Here is a 15273-nt window from a genome sequence, read left to right as displayed (position 1 = left end):
CTGTGCACAGAACCCCCCCCCCCCCCGGGACTGCTTCATGGCCTGATCCACAACTTTGAGATCAGGCCGATCCACTTTGGGTCAATCTGGCCCTCCCCCGCTCTGCTCTGCGGAGCGAGATCTGGAGGAGCGGATTGAGATTTCGCCCCCCCTTCCCTACTTACGAACCTCCACGGTGGATGGCAAAGGCAGGTAAGTGGGGAAGAGGGGGGCAAAAGGGGGGCTGAAAAACCCCCCTCCACCCTGCCCCCTTACCTGGCTCCGCCGCTGTCGCTGCACAGACTGCAGTGGTGGAATCAGGTAAGCCCCCCTCCCCCCCACTTACCTGCCTCCATTGTGGTCTGGTGCCGGATTCAATTGAAGGCGAGGGCTCAAACCGGAAGAACAGGCCTGGGCTTCAGTTGAAGCCTGCTCAGCACTGCGACGGAGGCAGGTTACCCCCCCTGCTCCCTTACCTGTGTTCGGAGCTCCGGATGGAGGCGAACGGCTTCGCCTCGATCCGCAGCTCCCCCGACCCGATTCGGATCCGCCTTTGGCAGAGGCGGATCAGGTCGGTTCGCTCCGGATTCTCGATCCGAATCGGAGTGGAGCACAGCCCTAAATATAATCACGTTTCGTCAGGGTTATGGTTTGCAAGGAGGTGCTAAAAGACACAAAGAGATCCATGCATATTTTGTTTTGTAGGGGAAACGGCATTTTAGGGGGGGGAGAGATGCATACAAAAACGTATGCTTCATGGAGGAAAATGCATACAATTTCAATGTAAACGGTTGTAGTGAATAACACATTAGCAGGAAATGGGATTTGGGATGGAGCACATGTGAAACTGACATGGACCAGGATTTAGGACTGTAGGCAAGTGAAAATGAATTGACCAGAAATAGACTGAACCCTTCACACAAGGACAAGATCTACACCAAGCAGGATATAATACTTTGAAAGTGATTTGAAAATTGTATAGGGAGTGTGTCCTGGGCCCCAACCGTTGTCACAACCGTTATAAACCATTATAAAGCAGTAGTGTAGATCCAGGCGTAGTTGCTACAGTTATCATTGTCTGGGGTTTAACGCCCTTCTTGGGGCTCCTTAGAGTGGTGGAAGAGTATTATGTCCCAAGCAAAAACACCCACACCCCCAAATGCCATCCAAATCATTCTCCCATTCAAAGTGAGGCCTGGAAGGATTGCCCTCACTCGGATTAGGCTTTGCAGCCAAATTTGATTGGCTACGTGATGCCATGACATCATCATTCTGGCTACGTGATCGCTGATTGTTTAGATCATGTGCCCAGCTAGGAAAAGACTCCCCTTAAAAAAAGGGAGGGGAGATGAAAAGGAGTGGAAAAAGTAGCAAAACATTGTAAAAAGATTGGATTTTTGAGAGGTGTAGAATTATTTGGAATGTCCCACATATCTCCTCTTTGCCTCTAAAGTTTAACTGAGCCCTTGTTATCAATGAATACTGCAACAGTGCACAATCTACCCTCCTTTAAAGCCTTTCTTTCCTTCTTTATCTATTACCCCCAACAAATGCACTTTGGGGCGCTAGATTGCCCCTTTTCCACGTGGGTGTGCGTGCTCTGCTTCCCTCCCCACCTTCTAGCTGTGGGTTGAAGGATCCCTTTTCATTGGGGGAAACTCTTTCCAGCCGACGCTACCCTGTTTTCCCCCTGCTAGGGAAGAAGTTAAAAATTATTCAACGCAAAAATTCCTGACCCGTGAAACAGTACCAGGCAAAGATTTTCACCGGTCCTCTCTTGCATAGCCATCTCTTGAGATAAGGCACTAATGCTCTCGGTTGGAATAAATCTCCCTTTCTGAAACTCCGTTGGGGCGTTCATCTTGCACGTTGGTTCCCCCACCTGATTGCTTTTGCTTAATTAGAGAACCCTCGGCCTTTAACCGGATATTTAGTCGGGGGTCGGGGAAGAGAGAGAGAGACATTAAAAAGACAGAAATGACACAAGAAAAACGATGGCTGATTTCTCCCCCTTCTCCCAACTCCTTCCTCCTCCCGTTGGGTTGCGTTCACGGGACAAGCCTCACTTCAAAGGCAAAGTAAGTAGTAGATTGATTATTTTTTAAGCAACAGTGCTCTTCGTGAGGAGGTGAATTTCGCATTGTTCCGCGGAGTTTGGAAAAGCGGTCAAGGAGGCTGACGTGGGAAGCGACGGGCAGGCCGAGCGCCGAATTTCAAGAACCGCCAGGCTACTCCCACGCACCTTTCATTTGAGGCAAATCAACCGGGGGATGAAAATAACGGTCCGGCCTTTTCCTGGCTGCCGAACCTTGGGCGTATATATAAGGACGCCGTCGGAGGATTCTTCAATGACTTCTGCAAAGGGTCAAAGTTCACGGCCGTTATTCTGGGCGACTCAGCCAAGGTAGGAGAGGAAATTCGGGCGCCTTTCGAGGCGAAGGGTTTTTTTGGAAGGCGGGTCGGGTCCCAATTTCGGCGCCAAGGAATCCGAAGCCGCGATCCTTTTAACGTGGCTCCATTTCTCGGGCAGGTATTCCGCTCTGTGGCGTACCTGTCTGTGATCCACCTGTTCTTCACTTGCAGCGCTCTGTGATTGAGTTATCATTCATTGATGGTCCGGCGGGGATGGTCCGGCAGCTGTGCAAGGGCAGAGAGGAGGGTCAACAATGTTTCGCAGAGAGACGGCACATGTTTTTCCGACGCTGGGCGGACACGTTTCTCACCTGCCCTTTGACTCAAAGTGGGAGCCCTCGAGGTGGCTTTAAAAATACAAGAGTAAAACATGGAAGCCGTTTTTTAAAAAATATTATTTCTTGACACTTTATTATTTCTTTGGCACTTTTCGGGGAATCAGACCAAAGAGACAGAAACTCACCTGTCCTACGGATCTTGCAAAGAAAAAATCCAGCGTAGAGGGTGGCAGGAATGAAAGCGGGGAGAGGGGAAGAAGAGGGGAATGGGTGCTCCGTTCAGTTCTACGTCATCGGGCGCCGTCATTTTGTAAAACCCGTTCTTACAAAAACGGCATGAAGATCCACTGAGAGGTAGCAGGGTGTAGTGGGCAGAGTTTTGAAGCTGGTGTGTGTGTGTGTGTGGGGGGAACTCATAGTTGGATCCAGACCGGGGTGGGGGCTGTTTAAATGTCATCTTTGTCTTGCGATGGCTGCGAATATGATGCAGCCGTTGTTTCGCAGGAACCACGGGGCAAATAGACGGAGGTCCGCATTGGAAAAGTCGGGGACTGTATCTAACATCAAGGCCTAGTTCTCTCCTGGTTGAGCACACTTGGCTCTGTTTGTACCACTCACCCGCTGGTAGAGGCTGCATACAAACGCCAATCCCTGCAGCTAGAAATCTAGCATGCCAAGGCGAATTCACTGGGCTCTTATTAGGACAACCCTAATAAGAGTTAGTGCTGATACTAACATTCAAAGCCCTAAACGGTTCAGGGCCAGGTTATTTGAAAGAACGCCTCCTCCCATATGTGCCTGCCCGGACCTTAAGATCATCCTCAGGGGTCCTTCTCCGTGAGCCCCTGCCAAAGGAATGAGGCAGGTGGCTACTAGGTGGAGGGCCTTCTCTGCTGTGGCACCCCGGCTGTGGAACAAGCTCCCCAGAGAGGTTTGCCTGGCCCCTACACTGTATTCCTTCTGCTGCCAGCTGAAGACCTTTTTATTTTCTCAGTATTTTAACACCTATTAACTTTTATTTAAACTTTGCTGTTTTAATTCCATATTTGAAGCTATACGAATTTTTGCTGTGTGGTTTTATCCTGGTTGTGCTTTTTATATTGTATTTTGTATTTGTGTTTTTAGATGGTTGGTTGTTTTTATGCTCTTCATGGTTTTAATTTTTTGTGAACCGCCCAGAGAGCTTCAGCTATTGGGCGGTATAAAAATGTAATAAATAAATAAATAAAAAATAGGCGGTAGCCACCCTGACCATTTCCTCAGGCCACGCTGGAGAGAGGGCCTTTTCAGACATGGTTCGTTTAAAATTGCGTAGGCATCCCTGCAGGTTTTATAAGTGATGTTAGTTTTACGGTATAGCTAGGGTGGATTTTATTGGCTTGGTGGCTGCGTTTTTCTGTGCCTGTGCTTTTAAAAACAATTTTTAATTGTTTTATGATTTTATTATTGGCTGTACGCTGCCCTGGGAATCTTACAAAGGGCGTCTTAGAACTCATATATATGCATCCAGTATTACTCATACACATTCATTTACAGATCCGGCTTTAAGGGCTAGAAAACCCTGCTCCCCTTTTCAAAACAGCTGCAGGTTGCTAATTTCGGTGCCCCACATTGATTCCAGCATAACCACAGAATTGCAGCCCCATTCAGTGGTGACCTACACCATAGGTTTATTTTTCTCAGAGAGTGACCATAAAGATGGCCATACATTATAGAATCATAGAATCATAGACTAGTAGAGTTGGAAGGGGCCTACAAGGCCATCGAGTCCAATCCCCCGCTCAATGCAGGAATCCACCCTAAAGCATCCCTGACAGGGATGTCACAGATGCCTGACCAGGTCTGGGGGTCCAATGGAGTCCCTTGTGTCCACCCTGCTGGACCCAGTTGAGCATCCAAGACGTGTTTGTGGACTCATGGGTCAAGTGCCTACACAGCCCAAAAAACGCCTGGCAACCATCCACCCTTGTCTGAGGCTCCGAAAATCACATAATTCCCCCATTGCATAAATGGTGGCTTTAAATGGCGGCCTTTCCGGCTGCCATTTACATAGCGGGGGGAATTACATAATTTCTGGATCCTCCGTTGTTGCACACAATGGATTCTTCGGACTGGGGCAGATCGCTTCTGGGAATTTGTCAGATGCTCATCGAACCATCAAAGGAGGTTCCACAGCCCACAAGTGACAGGAAGCCAGATTCCGGCTGGACATCAGGAAAAACTTCCTGACTGTTAGAGTGGTACGACAATGGAACCAGTTACCTAGGGAGGTGGTGGGCTCTCTCACATTAGAGGCCTTCAAGAGGCAGCTGGACAACCATCTGTCAGGGATGCTTTAGGGTGGATTGTTGCACTGAGCAGGGGGTTGGACTCGATGGCCTTGTAGGCCCCTTCCAACTCTACTATTCTATGATTCTAAGTGGGGTCAAACAGCGGCAGCAGCGGGCCAAGCATCCCATGAGTTGGACCCAGGTGAGTTTGCGCGTCCCTACTGACCGTACGTGCAGAGAAGTGAGTCCCATGTATTTTTTTCTCCAAAGGAAATCCGTAAAACAGCCTCCCCCAACTCGGTGCCTCCCAGTTCTTTTGGACTACAGTTCCCACAATCCCCAGCCACTGGCCTTGATGGCTGGGGTTGATGGGAGTTGAAGTCCAAAAACATCTCGGGGAACGACTGCAGCCGACGTGCAATGCACGGCACACGGCAGCGGGAATCTTTTCTGGAGACAGGAATGCTGTGTTTATTTTGAATCGGTGGTAAGGCTGGTTAATGTTAATAATAAAAAAAAGAGGGGGGGGAAGGAGAGGGGGGGAAAGCAGGACTAACTACGTCTCTGAGTTTCTGTCTGGCTAGCTATTAATGATTTACCCAACACAATTTGTTCCCACAAGATTTATTCTCCCCCTTTGTGTTCAGGAGGTGGCATTTGGTGATTTTTGGCTTTGAAAAACGGGAACCGTAATCTAAAGGGCTGGTGAGTCACTAGGGCTGGGTGAACTTGCTTTGTCCCACGTTCACAGAGGCTCTCTGGATTCCTCTGTGAAGTTTGGCCCGCCTCATCTGCGTCCCCAAACACGAGTCTTCTTCTTTTTTGATCGGGGTGGGTGGGTGGGTGGGTGGAATCACGTTTTTAAAAGCGTGGTCCTAAAACGCCCATTTTCCCACCATGGGCTAAGGGTGTAATCCTACCGGGGGGGGGGGGAAATGCTACAACTCCCAGCGTTCCCAATACAGCATGGCTGGGTGGGGAATATTTAGGATATTTTGTCTGCCTCGACTAGGGCTGTGCACGGACCCCCCGAACCGCTTCGTGGCCCGATCCAGGACTTCGATCCGACCCTCCGCCGCTCCACTCTGCGGAGTGAGATCCGGAGGGGCGGATCGAGATTTTGCCCCCTTCCCTACTTACATGCCTCCATGGCGGACAGCGAAGGCAAGTAAGTAGGGAAGGGGGGACAAAATGGGGGCCGAATAAGCCCCCCTCTCCCCTGCCCCCTTACTTGGCTCCACTGCTGTTGCCGCATGGACTGTGATGGTGGTGGTGGAGCCAGGTAAGCCCCCCTCCCCCCCACTTACCTGCCTCCGTTGCAGTCTGGCGGCGGTTTCAACTGAGGCCTGGGCCTCAGTTGAAGCCTGCGCTGGACCGCGCCGGACACAGGTAAGCCCCCCTCCCTCCTGCCCCCTTACCTGGCTCCACCGCCGTCGCCAAACGGACTGCAGCGGTGGCACCAGGTGAGCCCCCCCTCCTCCCACTTACCTGCATTCAGAGCTCCAGATAGAGGTGAACCGCTTCGCCTTGATCTGCAGCTCCCCCGACCTGATTCGGATCTGCCTTTGGCGGAGGCGAATCAGTCCACTCCTGCTTCTACGACCTGAAATGGAGCGGAGCACAGCCCTAGCCTCTATGCATAGGATTGCGCCTTAACATGCAGACGGAGGAGGCGGGCAACTGCGGAGCCGTGCACTTCCGAAAGCAAACGCAGGCCTGGAAAGTTGCGAAGAGCTCCGGAAAATTCCGCTCCTGCTCGTGTTCACGTACGGGTCTGTGAACAGGACAGGTTCGCATGATTTGCGCACAGGGACGAAATCCTCGTACAGGCGATCATTGGCCCAGTGAACTCAGAACTCTCTTGACTGGTCATAGCTTAGGGTGACCAACTGTCAGGATTTCCCCGGATTTGTCCTGGTTTTTGTTCTTTCCATGGTGTCAGGGGGGATTTTCTAGAATTTTCAATAATGTCCTGGAATGATACACCTTCCCCTTTAAGGCTGCCGTTAGCATGGCAGGAGGGAGTGACATGCTTTCTTGAGGCACATCATTCCCCCACCCCGAGCTCCAATTGAGGTCTTAAAGGGGAAAGTGGGTCATTCGTGGACATTATAGAAAAGGCCCCAATTGGAGTGGATGGTGGTGGTGCAGAACGAAACCCTTTCCCCTCCTCCACTCCAATCGGGTTCTTTAAGGTGGCGGGGGAATAACGTACTTTCTGCAGGACTCAGAAAGCTGCTTCCCCAAACACACACTAGGTGTCCTCTTTTTGGGTTTCCCAAATATGGTCACCCTATCATAGCGCTTCATGCTCTTCGACACAGGGCTGTTATTTAGCCCATGGACTTCCCCACATATGAGTACACTGGCATAGACAAGATGTCGTGATGTCCACCAATTAACACCAATTAATGGGTGTTAAACAAATTCCTGGAGGAGAAGGCAATCACTGGCTACTAGGCCTGGTTGCTAAAAGCTACCTCCAGCATCAGAGGCAAGGTGCCTACGTACACCAGTTGCTGGGGAACATGGGCGGGAGGGTGCTCTTGCACCATGTCCTGCTTTGTTGGTCTCTGGTTGGCCCCTGGGTGAACAGAGTGCTGGACTAGATGGACCCTTGGTCTGATCCAGCATCAGGGTTCTTCTTATGATGGTTTCAATGGGAGAGTTGGCACCTGGTAGACCTCATTGGTTTTGTCCACTGTGTGGGCTAGTATATTGGACTAGATGGCCCCTTGGTTTGATTCAACATGGATCTTCTAATATTCTTATTTTCTTACATATAACCCCACCCACTCCAGTTATTAGAGCAAAACAGTAAAATGAGGATAAATTTAGGCCAATGACTCAGGAATCCTTTTGGTCAGAGGTTCTAACTTAACCTGCATCTTTTTTCTGCACCAAGTGCTTATTGAAGGAATGAACACCCATGCTTTTTTGTAGTGGTGCTGTGGGAACATTTATATTGTTGTTGAGTGTTTTCTTTTACTCTGTGTGTTTATTGTATTTGTCCTTACTTGAAAATCAATTAAAAAATAGCATTAAAAAAAAACCCAGAGCAGAATCCTCAATATTACTACTAACAGATGATTAATTAAGAAAATGAAAGATACATTTAAGTACAACTTAAAATAAGCAACCAACTTTACACGATAAACCGTGCCCGTTCCATTCTCCTTGCCAATAACCGTTACGGCCAGCCTTTAATTAATTATGATCTCATCGCAGTAGTATTTGGCTCTTGATTCAGTTTTAACCTTAGTTATATCGGCCGACGGACGTGAAACACAACATCCCAATGGTCTTCTGGGCAGCACAATAAGTCCCGGGGTTGTAAAAAGGGCCCTCATATTATAAAACCAACATTCCAGTAGAACATGATTTCAGGGATGCTTTAGGGTGGATTCCTGCATTGAGTAGGGGGTTGGACTCCATGGCCTTATAGGCCCCTTCCAACTCTACTGTTCTAGGATTCTATATTTCAACCTGTCATTGATATATTTTTGCATATATCCCGCCTTTTCCCCCTCCAATGTACCCAAGTCCTCCTCCTCTCCATTTTATCCTCACAACAACAACCCTGTGAGGTGGGTTGGGCTGAGAGTTTGTGACTGGCCCAAAGTCACCCAGTGGGTTTCCATGGCCGAGTGGAGACTAGAACCCAGATCTCCCGACTCCCAGTCAGTCACTTTAGCCACTACATCATACTGGCTACACCACTTTTAGCGTTCTGGCTTGTTCTGACTGAAATCCAGAGTGGATTCACAGCCCCACTGACATTGGAGTCACCAGTCTCCACTGCCCCCCCCCCCCCCTCCATCCCTAAAATATAGTGCGCAAGCTTTGGAGTTCTGCAGAAGTCTTCCGTCAGTCCTTTTGGACTACAACTCCAAGCATTCCTGGCAGTGGGCCATGCTGGCTGGGGTTGATGGAAACTGAAGCCACTACACCACACTGGATGATGGAATTGTAGTCTATAACATCGGCAGGGCACCTGCTTGGGGAATGTGGATCACACACACACACACGAGATGAAAAATGTACCTTAGCAGTGAGCCCAGATGGGAATGTAACACTAGAAATATAGCAGTGATCATTGCATTAAAGCTTAGATTTATTAATTTTATTCCATTTAAATGACTTACAGACGGCTTGATAATGTGAGACCTCTAACGGTTCTACATGAAAAGATACAGAAAATACAATATAAAATACGTGTAAAATGATTCCAGTGATCATTCAGAAAGCAGTGTTGACGGAGACCAGAAAAGATGGTTTTCTTCCTGGTATAATTGTCCATCGTTTGAAAATCCGGCCTTTGGGGGCCCGACGGATTCCCGCTGCTAAACCGGCTCAGGTTGCATTATTTGGGAACTTTCGTCAGGGTCTTTCTTTTTTGTAGATAGAAAGTTGCGCACATTGTGGCTGAAAGTTGCGCAACTCACGCACATTGTGGCTGAAATTTGCACAACTTTCTATTTGCGTGTGTGTGTATGTAAAAGCCGTCAGGTGGGCTGGCTTGATGCAGAAGCGAACTGCACTGCCCCCCCCCCCAGACGGATTCCTCTGTTATTCCTACACCCCGGCAAAAGGGTAAACAGAACCAGAGCATACACGAGTACGAAACAGTGTCCCAAAGGTGGCTCTGCTTGTCCCGTTGCCAACTTTCCCCCTTTTTTTACTAGTTCTGCTCCTGTGCTTCTCGTAACATCTTGATCTGCTGAGATTGTAAGAGCAAGTGGTTGTAGTTCTCCCCCATACAGAAATCTTCACCGGCGAATTTTCCTGCCGAACAGGTTGCTAGGAACTGTGCCGGATCAGCCCAGTCCACGGTGTGTGTGTTTCTTGATTTGGCTGGCCTGTTGCTGGTTGCATTTCCTACATCCTGCTTAAGAATGGCCTGCTGGAACTTGTGTGTGTGTGTGTGTGTGTGTGTGTGTGTGTGTGTGTGTGTCCCTTACCAGGGTGGGCAGCCAATGGGAAGGGTGTGCGTGTCAGCTCTGAGTCAGCGATGGTGTCGGTTTGAAACTGAACACCTGCCTCCGGTCTGTGCCAGGTGTGTAGGCGGGCGGAGCTCTGCGCTTTTGAAAAGGTTCTCCCCTGCCTCCACCTCTCCACCCATGCAACCTTCCTGAACAAAATAAATTTGGTGTCCTACTTCCTCGAATCTCCAGCGAGCTCAAGCGCTGATAGCATTAAAAATAATAATAATCAGGTGTTGCAGACCCTACTTAGGGCTAAGTCAACTACCGGGCCAGACATCCATCCATCCATCGTCTATCCAGAGGTCTATAAAATTACGCATGGTGGAGAGAAACTGGATTGGGAGACATTTTTCTCCCTCTCCCATAATACTAGAACCTGGGGTCAACACATGAAGCGGAGTGGTGGGAGATTCGGGACAGGTCACAGGAAGGACTTCTTCACACAGCGCAGAGTGAAACTATGGAATTCACTGCCACAAGGCGGAGGGATGGCCACCAATTTGGATGGCTTTAAAAGGGGTTGGATAAAATCCTAGAGGAGGAGGCTGTCTGTGGCTACTAGCCCTGATGGCTACGTGCTTCCTACAGTATCAGAGGCAGTATGCCTAGATGCACCAGTCGCTGGGGAACATGGGTGGGAGGGTGCTGTTGCACTCATGTCCGGGTATCATGTGAATAGCTGGTTGGCTACTGTGTGAACAGAGTACTGGACTAGATGGACCCTTGGTCTGATCCAGCACGGCTTTTATGTAACAAAACGAAACGGTTCTAGAAACAAAGCCCTATGAAAAGAGACTGAAAGAACTGGGCATGTTTAGCCTGGAGAAGAGAAGATTGAGGGGAGACATTATAGCACTCTTCAAATACTTAAAAGGTTGTCACACAGAGGAGGGCCAGGATCTCTTCTCGATCCTCCCAGAGTGCACGGAATAACAGGCTCAAGTTAAGGGAAGCCAGATTCCGACTGGACATCAGGAAAAACTTCCTGACTGTTGGAGCAGTGCGACGGTGGAATCAGTTACCTAGGGAGGTTGTGGGCTCTCCCACACTAGAGGCATTCAAGAGGCAGCTGGACAACCATCTGTCAGGGATGCTTTAGGGTGGATTCCTGCATTGAGCAGTGGGTTGGACTAGATGGCCTTGTAGACCCCTTCCAACTCTGCTATTCTATGATTCTATGATTCTATGTTTTCATTTGTCTGTCTGTCTGTCTTCTCTGATCCAGTAATGGCTCTTACGTTTTCATCTGTCTGTCTATCTTCCCGTGTACCTGCCTGCCCGCCTTCTTTTCTTAATCCACATAAAGGTAAAATAATAAAATGCAGTGAACCGCCCAGAGAGCTTCGGCTATTGGGTGGTATAAAAATGCAGTAAATAAATAAATAAAACAACCAACACAGAAGAACAATAAGACCAAAATAGCCCCCCTCCCCGCCAAATCTAAAATCTACAATGCGTGAGAGAAAAGAAAAGTCTTTGCCAGGTGCCGAAATGACAACAGCGCCCGTGCCAGGAGATCTTTGGCGTGTACATTCCATCAATGGGGCCCATAACTGAGAAGGGCCTGTCCCAAATTTGAGATGCCCCCCGCCACCGTTTCCTGTGGGGATCATGTCAAGAGGGGAACCTGGTGAAATTCCCTCTTCATCCCAACAGTTAAAGCTGCAGGAGCTATACTAGAGTGACCAGATTTAAAAGAGGGCAGCTTTAACTGTTGTGATGAAGAGGGAATTTCACCAGGTTCTCCACATATACAAATGACACCTGCTGAAATTCCCTTTTCAATACAACTGTTAAAGATACAGGAGGCCTGTCCTCCTTTTCATAGGGTCACCTTACCACTGTAACTTGAGCCTGTGAAATTTAGTCCTGGTGTCTGGGGGGATCAGAGAACTGGCGTTTACCCCAGCGATCCTTCTGTATGGTGGAAAGCTGTGAGTCACCTAAAAAGAGGAAATGCAAGGCCAAAACACACACACACACACACACAGAGTGATTTCCGTAAGAATGGCGTATGCTCATTTCTACGTCGAGATGCACATTTTAAACAATTACAGTCACTGAAATGGAAATACACTCCATCAGTGGCAGAGTTATGGGCCCTGTTCAGGTGTCAATGCGCATCCATTGTGATGGCTCTTTCCCTTTCAACTCGATTTAGACAGGAGAGGCCTTCCAAGGGAGGACTGCCCACTGTAAAAGTGGCCCCCCTACATAGGGTGACCATACGGAAAGGAGGACAGGGCTCCTGTATCTTTAAAAGTTGTCTAGAAAAGGGGATTTCAGCAGGTGTCATTTGTATGCACGCAGCACCTGGTGAAATCCCCTCTTCACCCCAACAGTCAAAGCTGCAGGAGCCCTGCCCTCTTTTGTATCTGGTCACTCTAGCTATACCTTCTCCTGTGTGCCGCTAGCATAGAAGCAATTTAAAATCTGGCACTGATCATGGAAGAACCATTTTTTAAAAGCAAAAACAAAAAACCACAGGTCTTTAATTTGACCCGTGGCTTAGATTAGACCTTACGATTTACAACCTGCTTCAAAGTGTGTTTGTTTTCGGGAAATACGTTCCCCTTTCTCCTTTTTGGCGCATCGGCGGTTCAAGTCATTAACCGGACTCAGCCGGGGTCATCTTATCACTTGGGCGAAACGCAATCCCCCGTTAATGAAAGCGTTTGCCTTCTTACATGATACCCAGCTCTTGCCGGACAAGTATCAGGTTGTTAGTGGTGTCTCGTCTTCCTCTGGAAGCCAATTAGGATTCGGCGACAGAGTACCGGAAAACCCATCCACTGCGAAACAACGCTCGGGCTAAGCACGGACACGAATTTCATTCCTTTTCGCAAAGCGTGGGAACGTGTCCCGTTCGCAACCCCGACGAGGAACGCAATTCTCCCGATGTTTTTTTCGCAATTCCCCAAACTCGCGTTTGCTTTCAAAAGCGTGCGCTTGCACTTCCAAAAACGCACGTCTGCGCACTTGTGGATGTCTGCCTTTGTGCAAAGAGGCGTTGGTGCAGATCTCCTCCTGAATCTGCAGTTTCACATTTTAACCTATCGGTGTGTTTTTCTTTTTTCCATTGGGGGGAAAATGCGATTTTTAAAAATGCGATTTTTCGATCGGAAAAAAAATATTGATGCTCACCTTCAGGAATGCAATCGAAGCATAACGAACTTCGTGGAAGTACTAGGAGAACTTGAACAAACTCCAGCGTTTCACGTTTGCCAGCCTAACAAGGGCAAAGCTGAGGTTTTACGTCGTCCCCGACCCTGTGCCTTTAAAAGCAGGTTGGCACAGACCAGATCTTGAGCAGGTAACATTTCCCTCACTACTGAGTTTGCCAACTTTCCTGCTCTGGTGGCTTAAAATAGCAGAAATCAATGGCAGAACCTGCTTTTTGCAAACACACCTGAGCAACAGATAAACAGGACCAGTGGCCCGTATTCGGTGATGGAGCCATTGAACACATCATTTATTTATTTATTTATTTATTTATTACATTTCTATACCAGCTCTCTGGGCGGTTCACAAAAATCAAAAACATTCAAAGTATAAAACAACAGTATAAAACCATACTATAAAGTACAATATAAAAGCTCAACCCGATAAAAACAGCAGCAATGCAAAATTACAAATTTAAAACACCAAGTTAAAATTTATTTATAGACTGTTAAAATGCTGGGAGAATAAAAAGGTCTTCACCTGGCGTCTAAAAGCATATAATGTAGGTGCCAAGTGAACCTCCTTAGGGAGCTCGTTCCACAGCCGGGAATAACAGCAGGGCTGGCTGAAATCTTGACATCCTGACCTGACATTTACCTCTAGGCCAGGAAAGGTTTCACCTGCTCATTTTTTACATGTTAAGGCTGCTCTTAGAGGCACAGACATATAAGATAATAATAATAATAATAATAATAATAATAATAATAATAATAATAATAATAATAATAACCTTGACTCACGCAGACCATCTGCTTGCTAGTACTTTAATGCTCAGTAGCTACCTGGCCTCCTCTGTGAGTTCCCCCCTCTCAGCTGCTCTCCACCACTCACCTGCCAACCCACAGGACTTACCCGAGGACTCTGCGTGTGCCGGCAAACCACAAGACTGACCGGGAGTCTATTGGACTGCCCCCTCCCTAGCAACTCCCTCTGCTTCCTCCCAGCCCCTCCATCCCACTCTCTCCTGGCTGTTCCTCACACTCATTGGTTCAGCAATGATATATTTCAATGCCAGTTGTATCAGCTGGCTTTATATATCCTGTTGCTTAGCAACACAAAGTTCTTCTCATAGCTCAGAACCTCTAGTGTACAAAGTCCTTAACATAGCTCAGAACCGCCAGCGTGTCAAAGCTCGGAACCTTCTCACCGCATCCATTGCTTGAGCCAGAGCGAAAGGGTTGCAATGGGGGAGTGGAGGAGGAAGCCCCCTGCTGGGGTGTGGTACCTCGGCAGAAGCCCGACCATGTCTACCTTTGACACTGGCCCTGAATGTGGCAACCCTATACCCTATACGTATGTAGATTTTGTCCAAGGGAGGAAGAACCAATTTCTGTTTGTCCTGCAACCCTAGTTCCGTCATCATCATTATTATTTTCCATTCTTCATCCTACCTTTCCTCCAAGGATCTCAGGTAGCACGCATAATCCTCCTTCCCCCATTTTATCCTCACAGCAACCCTGACAGGTAGGTTCGGCTGAGCGACGGCAGCTGGCACAAGATCACGCAATGTGCTTTGCAGCGGAGTGGGAATTTGAACCTGGACCTCTCTGTTCCTCGTCCAGCCGCTGCACCCCACTGGTCTCTTGCACCGTGGGCTGGACTTACAGTTAGTGCTAGTCTTCCTGCTCCCACTCCCTTTTGTAGAGGCGATTCGGGCATGTGCCATGTGTTACAAGCACCAGGAACTTCTGCTATATTGCCAGTAGGGATGTGCGAACCACCCCGAAATATGATCTTGGAGGGGGGTCTGTATCAGGGAAATCTGGGCTGCTTGGGACCCCCCCTGGATTCCCCGGAGCCTTACTGCATCCATTGGATTTCACGGGGCGACTCTCTTCCATTTTAAATAACTTGATCTGCTAATGGTGGCCACTACTAGCCAACCGCAGGAGCCCACGGCCGTAAATTGCTTAGTTTATGGCACTTCCGGCTGTAAACCCCTTCCTGCTATGTAAATTGCACTGCAAACAGCGAGCGCTCATGACTTCTTTGAGTCCGCGCGCTGCGATTTTGCGCAAAACCGTGGGATGGGATTATGTACAGAGATGGTGATTTGCGCCAAGCCACGGCCGTAAAAAAGAGCGCCATTTGCGCAAAAAGTGCGCCTGCGTTTCTGCAGAAATGGCG

The sequence above is a fragment of the Elgaria multicarinata genome, chromosome 20 (genome assembly GCF_023053635.1).
Source record: "Elgaria multicarinata webbii isolate HBS135686 ecotype San Diego chromosome 20, rElgMul1.1.pri, whole genome shotgun sequence".
NCBI lineage: Eukaryota > Metazoa > Chordata > Lepidosauria > Squamata > Anguidae > Elgaria > Elgaria multicarinata.
Note: the sequence above shows the minus strand (reverse complement) of the source record.